The following is a 13,045-nucleotide window of genomic DNA, read 5'->3' as shown; positions in this document are numbered from 1 at the left end:
TTTTTTTTAAAGAATGTCATACAATCAATGCTATGGAGCTGCTATTTGAGGTTTTCATATCAGAATTTTGCACTTCACAAAGCTTTTGCTCTTAGAATTCTGGTGGCTAAAGTACCACGCTCAAATTCTTGAAGGAAAATAGTGGAGACTACCCTAGTGAGCTATATCGAGCCTAATTGCTTTCTTGAGAGGGTTTAAAGTGTTCTATTTCTCATCCATACTTATTTTCTTCAATTCACTCTAATTGATCTCATTATTCCATTTTGATTGAATACTAAGGATGATTCTCTTTTGCAGATATCATGTGCTTGCTCTCATTCATGAATGAACTCATTGAAGTGATGCTAGGCTATGTGTGCATAACCATTCTATGTGCTTTCTTTTCACCCTACCTATATGTGTGTTCCATCAACCCTCTTGAAGCCAAACACTTAAAGCCTTTTCTTCTATCACCCTCATCATTTCCCTACCTTTGTATCTCAATCTGAGATACTTGACCTATTGTAGCCATACCCTATAGCTTAGAAATATACCAAGGTGTGCCAAGATAAAGTTTGAAGCAAGGAAGTTGCAGCCATGTACCTAAATAAAGATGATGTGAATCTGTGCAATGAAGTTAATGAAGATGCAGATCAAATCAACGAAGATGAAAGTGTTTCGATTTGATCTAAGTGTGAAAAATAAAGTCTATGCCAGGAGATACCATGAAGTTTGCTGCCATGCCAATCTAAATCAATGATGCCTTGCAGATTAATGAAGCATGCAACCTTGGTATGTTCTTAAGTTATTTGTTTTTCCTTCCAATTCTTCCATTTCCCCTAAACCTTAGCCTTTCATTACAACATTGTGAAAGACCTAGCTGATCTTTGAGGATGTATTCATGGGTGCTGGTAAGTATGTGTGTATCTCTATTCTTAGTATTTAATTCCTTTCATGAGATCTAACCAAATTTGTGCTTCTATTTCATACACTCACTTATGCTTTCTTGAGAGAATTAAAACATAGGTTCTGAGTGATTGAGTGTTATCTGTGAGAATTAGAGTCGAAGCATGTTCTCTATTCAAGGTTTGAGTGTGCTTGCTTTGAAACTGTGTGCCTTTGAGCTATAGCTTCCACTTGTACACACTGATTGATGACCTATCTTGGCAACTCTATGGTGTTGGAGGTATGACTAAAACTTTCTTTCATTTTCATTAGTTGATTTCAAAGTTGTTTTTCTAACCATTTTGTTTTGTAGAGTTAGAAAAACGTTTGTGGGTATCGTATCTGTTAAACCCTCAGGAGACACAACTCCTCCTACTAGGGATGCCTAGAGGTTTAAAGGCTTGTTGCATACGCTCAATGCAATCGAGTTACCTACGAAAGTGGTCTAGTTAACTTCTTGTTTTGTTTTTATCTTTGTTTCTCTTTTGTTTTGCTCGAGGACTAGCAAAATCTAAGTTTGGGGGTGTGTTAAGCTCATAATTTCATACATATACATGCCCAATTTACTTACTTCTTTTGCTTAGTTCCTATAATTCTAAGTTATTTCCCTCCCTTTGTGTGTTTTGTAGGCCAATAGAGCAAGAGAGCATAATTCATGCAATTCAAGCATGTTAAGGCCTAATTTGGATGAATGGAAGAAGAGCTTAAAAGACAAACTCATTTTGGCTACAGCCCCCTGCCAGTCCAGTTCCGTAGGTCATATTGCAAGCTTTGTTTCAGCAACCTACACAGCTCGGATGAGGCAGCATTCTTCATGAAAGTTGTTCCAATGGGTATGTACTATAACATATCCAAAATTCAGCCCCATTGGATAAATATGGAGTCTGTTACCTAGCAAACACAGAGCCATGCTCAGGATGGATTTTATCAGCGCGCAAAATGAGTTAGCAATTTGTTTTGGCCTTAACTTCCTCCTCCGACCTTGAATTGGCCCAAATGAAATATGGATGGAAAGAAGACATTCTGAACTTCAATTTCGAGTGCTTAAAGTCCTAATTTGATTAAGAGAAGCCCAAGTTGTAAGCCCTTGAAGTTGCTGGTTATGCTGACCTCAGCATGTGCTGGTTGGATGCTTGGTCATGGTGAGCTAGGTATGAGCTATCATTTCTGGTTGGAAGCTTGGTCATGGTGACATGAAGATGAGCTAGGGCTGCTGGTGGGATCTATTAGTGAAGTGCATCAACCAATTCAGATTTTATAATGCAAGTGTTGTATGCATTAGTGAAGTGCATCAACCAATTCATCTTTTATAATGCAAGTGTTGTATGCATTAGCCATATTGAATTCAGATTTGTCACTCCCCTCTCCCTATAAATACCACATCCATTCCACATTCAAGACACAACAAATCCTGAGATTCACAACCCCCACAATTCACTCCAACCATCCTCAAACACTCTCAAAATCCCAAACACTCCAACAATCACCAAAACAACTCCAGCAAACCTCTCTTCCATTTCCCTACGAATTTCATCTTCCTTAGCCATCACCACTCACTCAAACTCATCCCAAATCACCTCCATATCCTTCATACATCTTTCTAGAAGTGGGGAAGCTCTTGGAGAAGCATTAGAAGTGGAGAAGCACTTGGAGAAGCCTTGGACACCACAAGAACTTCAGAAAAAGGGTTTTTCTACTCTTATTGTATTCATTATGTTTTCTCATTTCTGTTCAAGTCTCTTTTCCATTATGAGTAGCTAAATCCATAACTAGGGCTTCGATGTAACCTAACATGAATATTCTAGGTTTATAAGTTTGGAGTTTCAAGTTTGATTCATGATTCATGTTCTTATTCATTATGCTTATAAGTTAACATGCTTGTTTGAATGATTGATCACCATTAGAACTTGTTTGTTAACTATCTTGGTTTGAATTAAGAGTATACACCATGCTTTAATTCGAATTGAACTATGAATAGGAAGAGTATGTATGGACATTCGACAACAGGGATTAGATACATACTTGGTTGTTTAAAATGTTCTTCTATGCTTAATGGGTTCCTAATGCTTAATTTTAGGTTAGACAACAAATGATCAAATTAGGGAATTAGGAACACAAGGTTAGGACCAAACACCATGGCCTAATCATACTTTAGCTAGAATCAATCTTTGAATCTGAATTAGACTTGTTACTTGAATCTTTATAACCCAGAATTGAATTGTTATGGTGATTCGAATGCCCTAGTCTCAAAATCTGTTTTCCAACTCTTAAAACCACTCTTTGTTACATTTGTTTACTTGTTTTTGTTTGCAATTTCATTTTGCTTCTTTTGTTCAACAATCACAACCACTCTTGTTTTAAATTCTGTTTTAGACATAACCTCCTACTTTCTTGAATTTGGTAATCTAAGTACATAACTAGTTTTAACTTCTCAGTCTTCGTGGGTACGACCTCGTACTTGTCTTGCTATACTACTAATTGCCCCGTACAATTGCGAGTTAACATAATATTAACAACAAATTTTGGCGCCGTTGCCGGGGACTGAACGAAAGTTCTTCCCTGGTTATGTGCCCAAGGTTACCCTATTCTTTTTAGTGTTTCTAATTAATCTAATTTTCTGTTTCAGGAAGTTTATGTCTAAAAATCCATTACTTGAACAAGTGAGGTCTTCGTTCCAATGTTCTAGATCTTTGAACGCAGGACCATCATTGCAACCCAGACGAGTGACCTCTGAAATTCAAAATCGTCTAGAAAGGGAGTTGTCAACTGCAAAAGAGCAAGCTCTTGCTACATTTACAAGTCTTGCTCTCCACACTGAACTTCCCGGTTCTTCACTTTCAAATTCGGAAGCAAGTTCAGACCAAGAAGAAGAAGAAATGATGGCTGCCATTGAGTTCATGGGAGAACTTGATATCCCAACAATTCCAGCATCTCCTTCAAGCATTTTGCTGCCCACTGTAGCTCGAAATTATGAGCTTAAATCTTCTCATCTTAATATGCTGCCTTCCTTTTATGGTTTACCTAATGAAGATCCATTGACTCATATAAAGGATATTTTTAATGTTGTGAGTTCTTTTCCCTTGACAGGTGTGACAGAAGATCAACTTCGAATGAGAGTGTTTCCATACACTTTAAAGGATAAGGCGAAGTATTGGTTGAATTCTTTGAAGCCTGGTTCACTCACTACATGGTCTGCCATTCAAAAGAAGTTCCTAGAAAAATACTTCTCCACGCAAAAGACCGACATGCTTAGGGACAAGATCTTGTTATTTGCACAGCAAGATGATGAATCGTTTTGTGAAGCATGGGAGAAATTCAATGGGTTGCTCAACCAATGTCCTCATCATGGGATTCCATTGAAGCTTCAAATGCGTATGTTTTATAAAGGACTAACCCCTTCTAGTCATAATATAGTCACCAATTTTGCAGGTGGTTCTTTTAAAACCAAAACTCCAGAAGAAACGTACGAACTCTTTGAGGAGATAGCAATGGAGACCCAACATACGGATACAAGAGGTAAACGTGTTATTAGTGGTTCTAATGATGCTTCTAGTGTGCAGATTTCAAAACTGGAACAAAAGCTAGATGCTCTTCTTGCATTAAACTCAAGAAGCCCTCCGAAGGAAGTGTGTAGCATTTGTGAATCTCATGACCATGCTACCACAGCTTGTCCACTTGGGGCTGGATATCCAGAATTTGTGCAAGAGCAAGCTAAGTTGGTAAATTCCTACAACCAAGGTCCAAGAAATGATCCATACTCTCAAAGTTATAATCCAGGTTGGAGGAATCATCCAAACTTTTCATGGAGAAATACCCAGAATCAAGCAAATCCCCCTTCATTCCAAAGGCCACAACAATCATCATCATCATTGGAAGATATAGTGAAGCAGATGGCAATCAACCAATCCAATTTTCAGCAAACTACACAAGCTGCCATCTCCAAATTGGAAGTCCAATTAGGCCAAATAGCTGCTGAAATAACTCAAAGAGTGCCTGGGAAATGGCCAAGCCAAACTGAGATCAATCCAAAGAACCCAGAAGCCAAGGCAATTCATGTGCTCAGATCAGGTAAGATCATTGATAATAAAGATGATTCTAATCTTTCAAATGATGTTGTGATTGTAGAAAATGAAGAGGAGGAGACCATGGCCACGGAAGGAGAACAACTCAAAACTTCTCAATCTGCTCCTAAGGCCAAATCAGATTCTCAGAAATCCGATCAATTCCAATTGCATAAAAGGGATGACAAATTTGTGCCACCACATCTTCAAGAAGATAGATACGTGCCACCCGCTCCATATGTTCCACAGATTCCATTTCCAGGCCGTCTTAAGAAAGCAAAGCAAGATAAGGCTTTTAAAGAGATTTATGATATTTTGAGTAAAGTTAATATCAATTTGCCTTTGCTTGATCTTATTGAACAGATTCCTGCATATGGAAAATTCATCAAGGACTTGAAAACTCACAAGCTCAATTTCGCTCCAAATGAAGGAGTAAAGCTCGACCAGAATGTAAGTGCTGTATTGCAAAGGAAGCTTCCACCAAAACTAGATGATCCTGGCAGCTTTGACATTCCCATTAACATTGGAGGCAAGAAGGTTGGAAGAGCCATGTTGGACTTGGGAGCAAGCATCAATGTTTTGCCATATTCAGTTTATCAAGAGCTTGGCTTAGAAGGGATGAAGAAGACTTCAATGCGACTTGAACTAGCTGATCATTCTATAAAATATCCAAAAGGTATTGTAGAAGATATTCTAGTTCAAGTTAATACACTAATTCTCCCTGCTGATTTTGTAGTGATGGACATGGAAGACAATCCAAATGGAGATCGTGTTGATCCCATTCTCCTAGGCAGGCCATTCATGGCCACTGCAGACACAATCATCAAAGTGAAAGATAGCACTCTCTCCATGACTGTTTTGGGTGAAACTGTTGAATTTAAAATGCTTAATGCTCTATCTCAACCTTCTATCTCTCTTGATTCTTGCTTTTCAATTGATGTTGTGGATCATGAGGTTTCTTCCAAAATTTTGCAGAGAAAGTCTAATGATGCTCTAGAAGCTGTCTTAACACAAACGAACGAAAGTCTAATGATCCTCTCCAATAACTTACGCCATCTGTCCTACATCACCCCGTGGAGCTCGTCTCCAATTAACCGGGCACCGCAAACGAACGAAAGCGAAAAAACAACAGGACTCGACGCCCACTGCCGAAATTATTGGGGTTGTTCTTAACGTTGTCAGTTTTTTTGTTTTTTTTTGTTTTGGTTCAATTATCGTAAGGTAGGCCCCACAGCCGATCGGAACCGGCAGTTCGGCAGGCCTGCGCGCGACACATGGTAGGGGTGGCGACGACAAGGCCTGACAGGCCATGCCATTTCATGCGGGGGGCGTTGGATAGCCAACCCATGGTCATATGGCATGCCTCAAACGTGGCTTATATACTTTTAGGAGTTATAAGCTAACGGATGCGATCATACCAACTCACATGCACCGGATCCCATCAGAACTCCGAAGTTAAGCGAGTTTGGGCGAGAGTAGTACTAGGATGGGTGACCTCCTGGGAAGTCCTCGTGTTGCATCCCTTCTTTTTTTGCCTTGTTGACGTTTCAATTGTCGTGGGCGTTTGCTTTCCGTCATCTTATTCATCTGGATGTCTTTGTTTTATCACGACCCCGTGGCGCAGCGTGACAATCGGGGCACACTATGATTAAATACTCCTAGAAAGCCTAGGATTAACGAAGGAATTAAAATAGGAAAATAACACAGTTACCAAAAACTTCAAAAACTGGATTTCGGGCTAGTAAACGACGTCGGATGCCGGAAAAAGCCCACGACTCATGGCAACGCAATGAATTTTACTCGCGACGCCGTTGCCTTCGAATCGACGGTTCGTGGGCCCAATTCTGAGGTCGGAGCCCAGATCAACGGTTTGCCCGATTTGTCGTTGCACGCGCGTCGGTCCAGCTCCTCTCCAATAACTTACGCCATCTGTCCTACATCACCCCGTGGAGCTCGTCTCCAATTAACCGGGCACCGCAAACGAACGAAAGCGAAAAAACAACAGGACTCGACTCCCACTGCCGAAATTATTGGGGTTGTTCTTAACGTTGTCAGTTTTTTTATTTTTTTTTGTTTTGGTTCAATTATCGTAAGGTAGGCCCCACAGCCGATCGGAACCGGCAGTTCGGCAGGCCTGCGCGCGACACATGGTAGGGGTGGCGACGACAAGGCCTGACAGGCCATGCCATTTCATGTGGGGGGCGTTGGATAGCCAACCCATGGTCATATGGCATGGCTCAAACGTGGCTTATATACTTTTAGGCGTTATAAACTAACGGATGCGATCATACCAACTCACATGCACCGGATCCCATCAGAACTCCGAAGTTAAGCGAGTTTGGGCGAGAGTAGTACTAGGATGGGTGACCTCCTGGGAAGTCCTCGTGTTGCATCCCTTCTTTTTTTGCCTTGTTGACGTTTCAATTGTCGTGGGCGTTTGCATTCCGTCATCTTATTCATCTGGATGTCTTTGTTTTATCACGACCCCGTGGTGCAGCGTGACAATCGGGGCACACTATGATTAAATACTCCTAGAAAGCCTAGGATTAACGAAGGAATTAAAATAGGAAAATAACACAGTTACCAAAAACCTCAAAAACTGGATTTCGGGCTAGTAAACGACGTCGGATGCCCGAAAAAGCCCACGACTCATGGCAACTGATCGGTTCATAATTGTATATCATTTTGTACCCTTCTAGCTTATGATTTGGTTATGTTTTTGAGTTAAACTTGTGCTTTTAATCCTTTTTGTGTTTATCTTTCAGTTCATTGAGCTTTAGGTAATAATGATGGCTTTGGATAGTAAATGATGCAATCCATGCATGTTAGGGCCTAATTTGGATGAATGGATGAAGAGCTTAAAGACAAACTCAATTTTGGCTACAGTCCCCTGCCAGCCCAGTTTCGTAGGTCATATTGCAAGCTTTGTTTCAGCAACCTACATAGCTCGGATGAGGCCACATTCTTCATGAAAGTTGTTCCCATGGGTGTGTAGTATAACATATCCAAAATTCAGCCCCATTGCATAAATATGGAGTCTGTTATCTAGCAAACACAGAGCCATGCTCAGGATGGATTTTATCAGCGCGCAAAATGAGTTAGCAATTTGTTTTGGCCTTAACTTCCTCCTCCGACCTTGGATTGGCCCAAATGATATATGGCTGGAAAGAAGACATTCTGAACTTCAAGTTTGAGTGCTTAAAGTCTTAATTTGCTTAAGGGAAGCCCAATTCGTAAGCCCTTGAAGTTGCTGGTCATGCTGACCTCAGGATGAGCTATTATTTCTGGTTGGAAGCTTGGTCATGGTGACATGAAGATGAGCTAGGGCTGCTGGTGGGATTTATTAGTGAAGTGCATCAACCATTTCAGATTTTATAATGGAAGTGTTGTATGCATTAGTGAAGTGCATCAACCATTTCAGATTTTATAAAACAAAGTGTTGTATGCATTAGCCATACTTAATTCAGATTTTCAACTTCCTTAGGCCTATGTATAGTGAGGTTTCCCAAGCTTGTAAACACACCCCAAGGGGGGGGAGCTCTCAAACACTTCTCTAGAGCTCCCTTCCCTTCTCTCCCTCAAATTCTCTTAGTTTTGCTTTCTAGTTCTCAATTCTAGCTTTCTTTAATGTTTTCTTAGTTGTAATTTATTTTTCTTGTAATGTACATTCTTTCTTAAGTATTCAAGTTTAATTAGTTTCCAAGTTTCAATTATGGTTTTTGTTCTTATTCATTATGCTTATAAGTTAATATGCTAGTTTGAATGATTGATCACCATTTAGGCTTGCATGTTAGCTATCTTGGTTTGAATTAAGAGTATACACCATGCTTTAATTCGAATTGAACTATGAATAGGAAGAGTATGTATGGACATTCGACAACAGGGATTAGATACATACTTGGTTGTTTAAATTGTTCTTCTATGCTTAATGGGTTCCTAATGCTTAATTTTAGGTTAGACAACAAATGATCAAATTAGGGAATTAGGAACACAAGGTTATGACCACACACCATGGCTTAATCATACTTTAGCTAGAATCAATCCATTAATCTAATTGAACTTGGGAACTTATCTGCTTGAGTTAGTTATTTCTTCTTTCCTTGTTTTATTTATTTCCTTTATTTTTCATTTCTGTTTTGTGTAGGGAAAATGAATTGGATCATTCAATCACCAATCCTCGTGGGATCGACCTCGCACTTACATACGCTATACTACCGAACGGCTCGTGCACTTGCGAGTATCACAAGTTGAGGATGCAGCTTAATCCATTTTGGTGCAGCTGAAATCTACACAACAAGTTTTTGGCGCCGTTGCCGGGGATCGGTAACATTGTTTGATTCTATTTGGCTTTCCTACTTTATTATTATTATTATTATTTTCTTAACTGGACAATTTCAAGTTTTAAAGTTAATGACGTTAATGGACAAATTGTGTTTGTAGTCCAACAGAAAAGGACAATTGCCCAACAAGCAAGAGAACTGGGTTTAAGTCCCAGCTTACACAACCCATTGGTGCTTGTTGCTTTGAAGCATGGAATTGGACTTGTGTTGATTTTTCCTTTTCATTTTTAGTTTTTTTTTATATTTCGTAATCCTTTAATTCCGTTTCAAGTTTTTGTGTGTGTTTGTTTTAGCAATGTAAATAGCTCAATAAAAATGGAGAGAGATGGCAACTTCAAAGATAGGAAGTGTGGAGTAGTGGGAGAAGTCGCGACCTCCAAATGCATCACGCTCGACCTAATCGCTTCAAGGGGGAGCATTTCAATCCTTTCTCTTTACTTGTTATTATTTTAAATTTCTGTTTCTTTTTTATAAAAATTTAAAAAATAAAATAAATTTAAAATTTAAAAAAAGGATTTTTCATATGAGCCGACTTATGGTAACCCCAGTGAGCACTTCCGTTAATACAGTGTCTAGGAGTTCTTTAGGCGACACCTTCGGTGTCTAAGAAGTTTGGGTTTTAAGCGGGACCATTGTGACCCCTCCAACCTTCCCGGATCCCCTGGCTGTGTTTTCTGAGGCCCTTAACTGGTCATCCGTGAGTTGCTTGTATATTGTGTGTTTTTAAATTAAGTTTTTTTTATTTTCCTTGTTTTCTTTTCTGTTGAGTCTTTGTTTTTGTTTTGTTATGTTATTTTATTTATTTATTTACGTGGTATGGTTAGTTAGTTTATTTCTGAGTGTTAAAACACATTTTTATTTCAAACGCTGCATTTAAAAAAAAAAAAAAAAAAAAAAAACAACACTTCTTCTTCTTCTTCTTCTTCATCTTCATCTTCATCATCATCATGGCTTGCCTCTATTTTCGCGCACTTGTAGAATCTGTAGCAGCTCCACATGGTCCTCATTCTTTCTCTGCAGTGCTTCCACATGCTGATTGGCACAGTAAAGCCGCTTCTGCAAGTCTGCCACCATAGCCTTCAAGGAAGCCACTTCCTCGCTCAGCGCGGCACACTCACGTGTCCTCGCCAGTAATCGCATGCCCAAATTGGTAGCCGAGACCGCATGGAGCACAGATAAAGTGTGGGACTCCTCCACTGCCACCTTGTCCGACCGCTGTGTCACATGCAGATGATCTGCCGGTGTGAGTATACTGCCAATCATGCCACCCAGCAGCACTGCTCTGTTTGGCCTTGCCTCAACAAAGTTCGGTATTGCCTCAGTAAAGTTTGAGGCCGTGCCGTGATGATATGTGGAGTTTGGGAAGACAGGAGTTGGAGGAGCCCTTGTCTGGGCATTCGGTGGTGCAAGTGAGAGCTCAAGGTTGAGATCATCAAGGTGAGTGCATGAGGATGCCATTTTTTTTGTTTCTGGATTTTTTGATGTTTTTCCTTGAGTTGCAGGAAGAAATGCTGGGTATCATCCGCTTGCAGAGGTGTGGTTTAAATAGACATATGCTGATGAGAGAGAGCCAACACCATTTCGGATTTCCCGGGCATGCTCGACCTAATCGCTTCAAGGGGGAGCACCTTTACTTTACTTTTCTTTTTTTTTTCCTCCGTGTTTTCTGGTGTTTAATGTTTTTGCCCGTTACTTTCATTTTCTAGTGCTTTGTGTTTTTGCCTTTCCCTTTCGGCTATCATCTTTGTCTTATTTTAGTTAGGGAAATGTGTTTTCTTTTCCGTTTGTCGTCTTTGTTTTATTTTAGTTGGGAAGTGTGTTTTCTTTTTCTTTTTCTTTTTCTTTCTGCAACCTTACTCTTTTATTTCCGAAACAAAATAACGAAAATACAAAAACAACAAAATAAAATAAAAACAACAATAATGCAGTAGGAAATCATTTCTTCTCGGTGCTTGGTGTCTCGACCATTGGAGCTTTGAGTTTGGCCCTCTGGCTGTCCTCTTCCGGGGCTTCACGCACAGCTTCTTGGGGCTCACCACTTGAGCTCCCAAAGATCGCGATCTTAGCTTGAGCGTAACTACTCTCACGATCTGCTTGCTTGCGTTTACCCGGTCGGTCTAGGTCCTCCAGCTGTTTTCGCATGTCGCGAGAGTACAACTCTACCATTTTTGATAGGTTTTTATTCTCGTCCCGCAATACTTCTAGCTGGTGTCGATTCACCTCCACTATCCTTGACCTCTCCCTTTTCAATCTTTTTATAGCAGTCTGACACTCCTCAACCATACTTCGCTCCGCCGCCAACTGACCTTTCAGCACCTCTACCTCATGGGACTTCGCAAGTAGGCGATGACCCAAACTTGCGACTGTTGTTGTACTCTGCACGCTCAGTGCCAGGGCATCGCTCACGACCCGGTTGTCATCCCTTGTCCCCAGAACACGTATATCTTTAGGAGTCACTAAATTTCTAGCCACTCCAATGGCAACATCGTTGTCCAGGAGTATTGAGTCAGTTACTGTCACAGGCCCCCGTGCGGAAGCAAAGTAGGGCATCCATACTGGTGCCGCTGCTTGGCCTCGTGTCTGAGTCGGTGGAGCTAGGTTGAGATCCAACGAAAATGGGTAGTTAGAGGCCATTTGATTTCTCACTCTCTTTTCTTCTTTCTTTCTTTTCTCTTTTGTGTGTTTTTGAGTTTGCGTTTTTTTTTCACCCTTTCTTATAGACTTAGTCTTTGACAAACCCTAGCCATTGTAGCATCTGAGCATTTTCTGAATCTCCAGCATTCCTTGAGTCCCACAACCTTCTCGCCTTCCAACCATACCCAACTCATTTATCACGACGTGTCTTTTCTGAACGAACGCGTTCAGTAAAGTCTTCGCGCCTTTCCATGAGCCCGTAATTTTTGCTTGTGGAGCCTGCGGCGCCTCTTTGCGTCGACACGTGTCTCGCCCTGTCTGTTGGTCCCTTACACTGAACCGAGACATCATGATCCATGTTAAAATCCCGCTCTTTGTGTTGCTAATCACGGTTCGATAGTTTGTTTTTACAAACTAAATAATAATAAAAAGCCGGAATTGAAAACAAATTGTGGGTCGGGTTTCACTTTAGTTTGGGTTTCAAAGTGGGTTAAATTCACCATGGTTTGTGTTTCGAAATTGTGGGCTTTGGGCTTCAAAATTTTTTTGGGTTTCAGAATTGTGTGATTAGGGTTTACTGTTTCATTTTTTTTTGTTTGTTTGTTTGTGTTGTAATTTTTATTTTATAATTATTTTGTTTTTGTTTTCTTTTGTGATTTTGTGATATTTTTTTATTTGCTTTAATACCTTTCATTTGTTGTTATGACATTGTTTGTGGCTAATTTTTAAACATTGAGGACAATGCTCATTTCTAGGTTTGGGGGTATTGGAGTTTAGCAAGTAAACTTGGTTTTTCTTAAAATTTTAAAAAAAAAAAAATTTAAATTTCTTTCTTGTTTTGAATCTTGTTTAGTCACTTTCCGAACACATTTGATGAGATTGTGATAAATGTTTGCATGACTTAAATGAAAATTGAATTTTATTTATTATTTATTTTGTTTTCCTTGTAAATTTTTATTGTAAAAAAAAATTAATTAATTAATTAATTTGGCATCGTTCTAGCATGACATGTTCGAAACCTTCTTTGCACTTGCCATTTGTTTCATAATTTTCCAATTAAAGGATTTGCATGATCTAAAGAATTGT

General features: G+C 39.8%; 3 non-coding genes across 3 annotated transcripts; 2 read left to right on the top strand and 1 right to left on the bottom strand.

Annotated features, from left to right (window-relative positions):
- Nucleotides 1-4,169: 4,169 nt before the first annotated feature.
- LOC148291544 (small nucleolar RNA R71) lies at nt 4,170-4,276 on the bottom strand. The gene has a single exon (XR_015827186.1). It is a non-coding gene; the product is annotated as a small nucleolar RNA R71 (small nucleolar RNA).
- A 2,113-nt stretch (nt 4,277-6,389) lies between these two features.
- Nucleotides 6,390-6,508, top strand: LOC148291543 (5S ribosomal RNA). The gene has a single exon (XR_015827302.1). It is a non-coding gene; the product is annotated as a 5S ribosomal RNA (ribosomal RNA).
- Nucleotides 6,509-7,262: 754 nt separating this feature from the next.
- LOC148291542 (5S ribosomal RNA) lies at nt 7,263-7,381 on the top strand. The gene has a single exon (XR_015827301.1). It is a non-coding gene; the product is annotated as a 5S ribosomal RNA (ribosomal RNA).
- Nucleotides 7,382-13,045: the final 5,664 nt, after the last annotated feature.

Source organism: Prunus avium, chromosome 8 (assembly GCF_965620075.1).
Source record: "Prunus avium chromosome 8, drPruAviu1.hap1.1, whole genome shotgun sequence".
Taxonomy (NCBI): Eukaryota; Viridiplantae; Streptophyta; class Magnoliopsida; order Rosales; family Rosaceae; genus Prunus; species Prunus avium.
The sequence above is the reverse complement of the archived record's forward strand: the minus strand, read 5'-3'. Positions and strand labels throughout refer to the sequence as shown.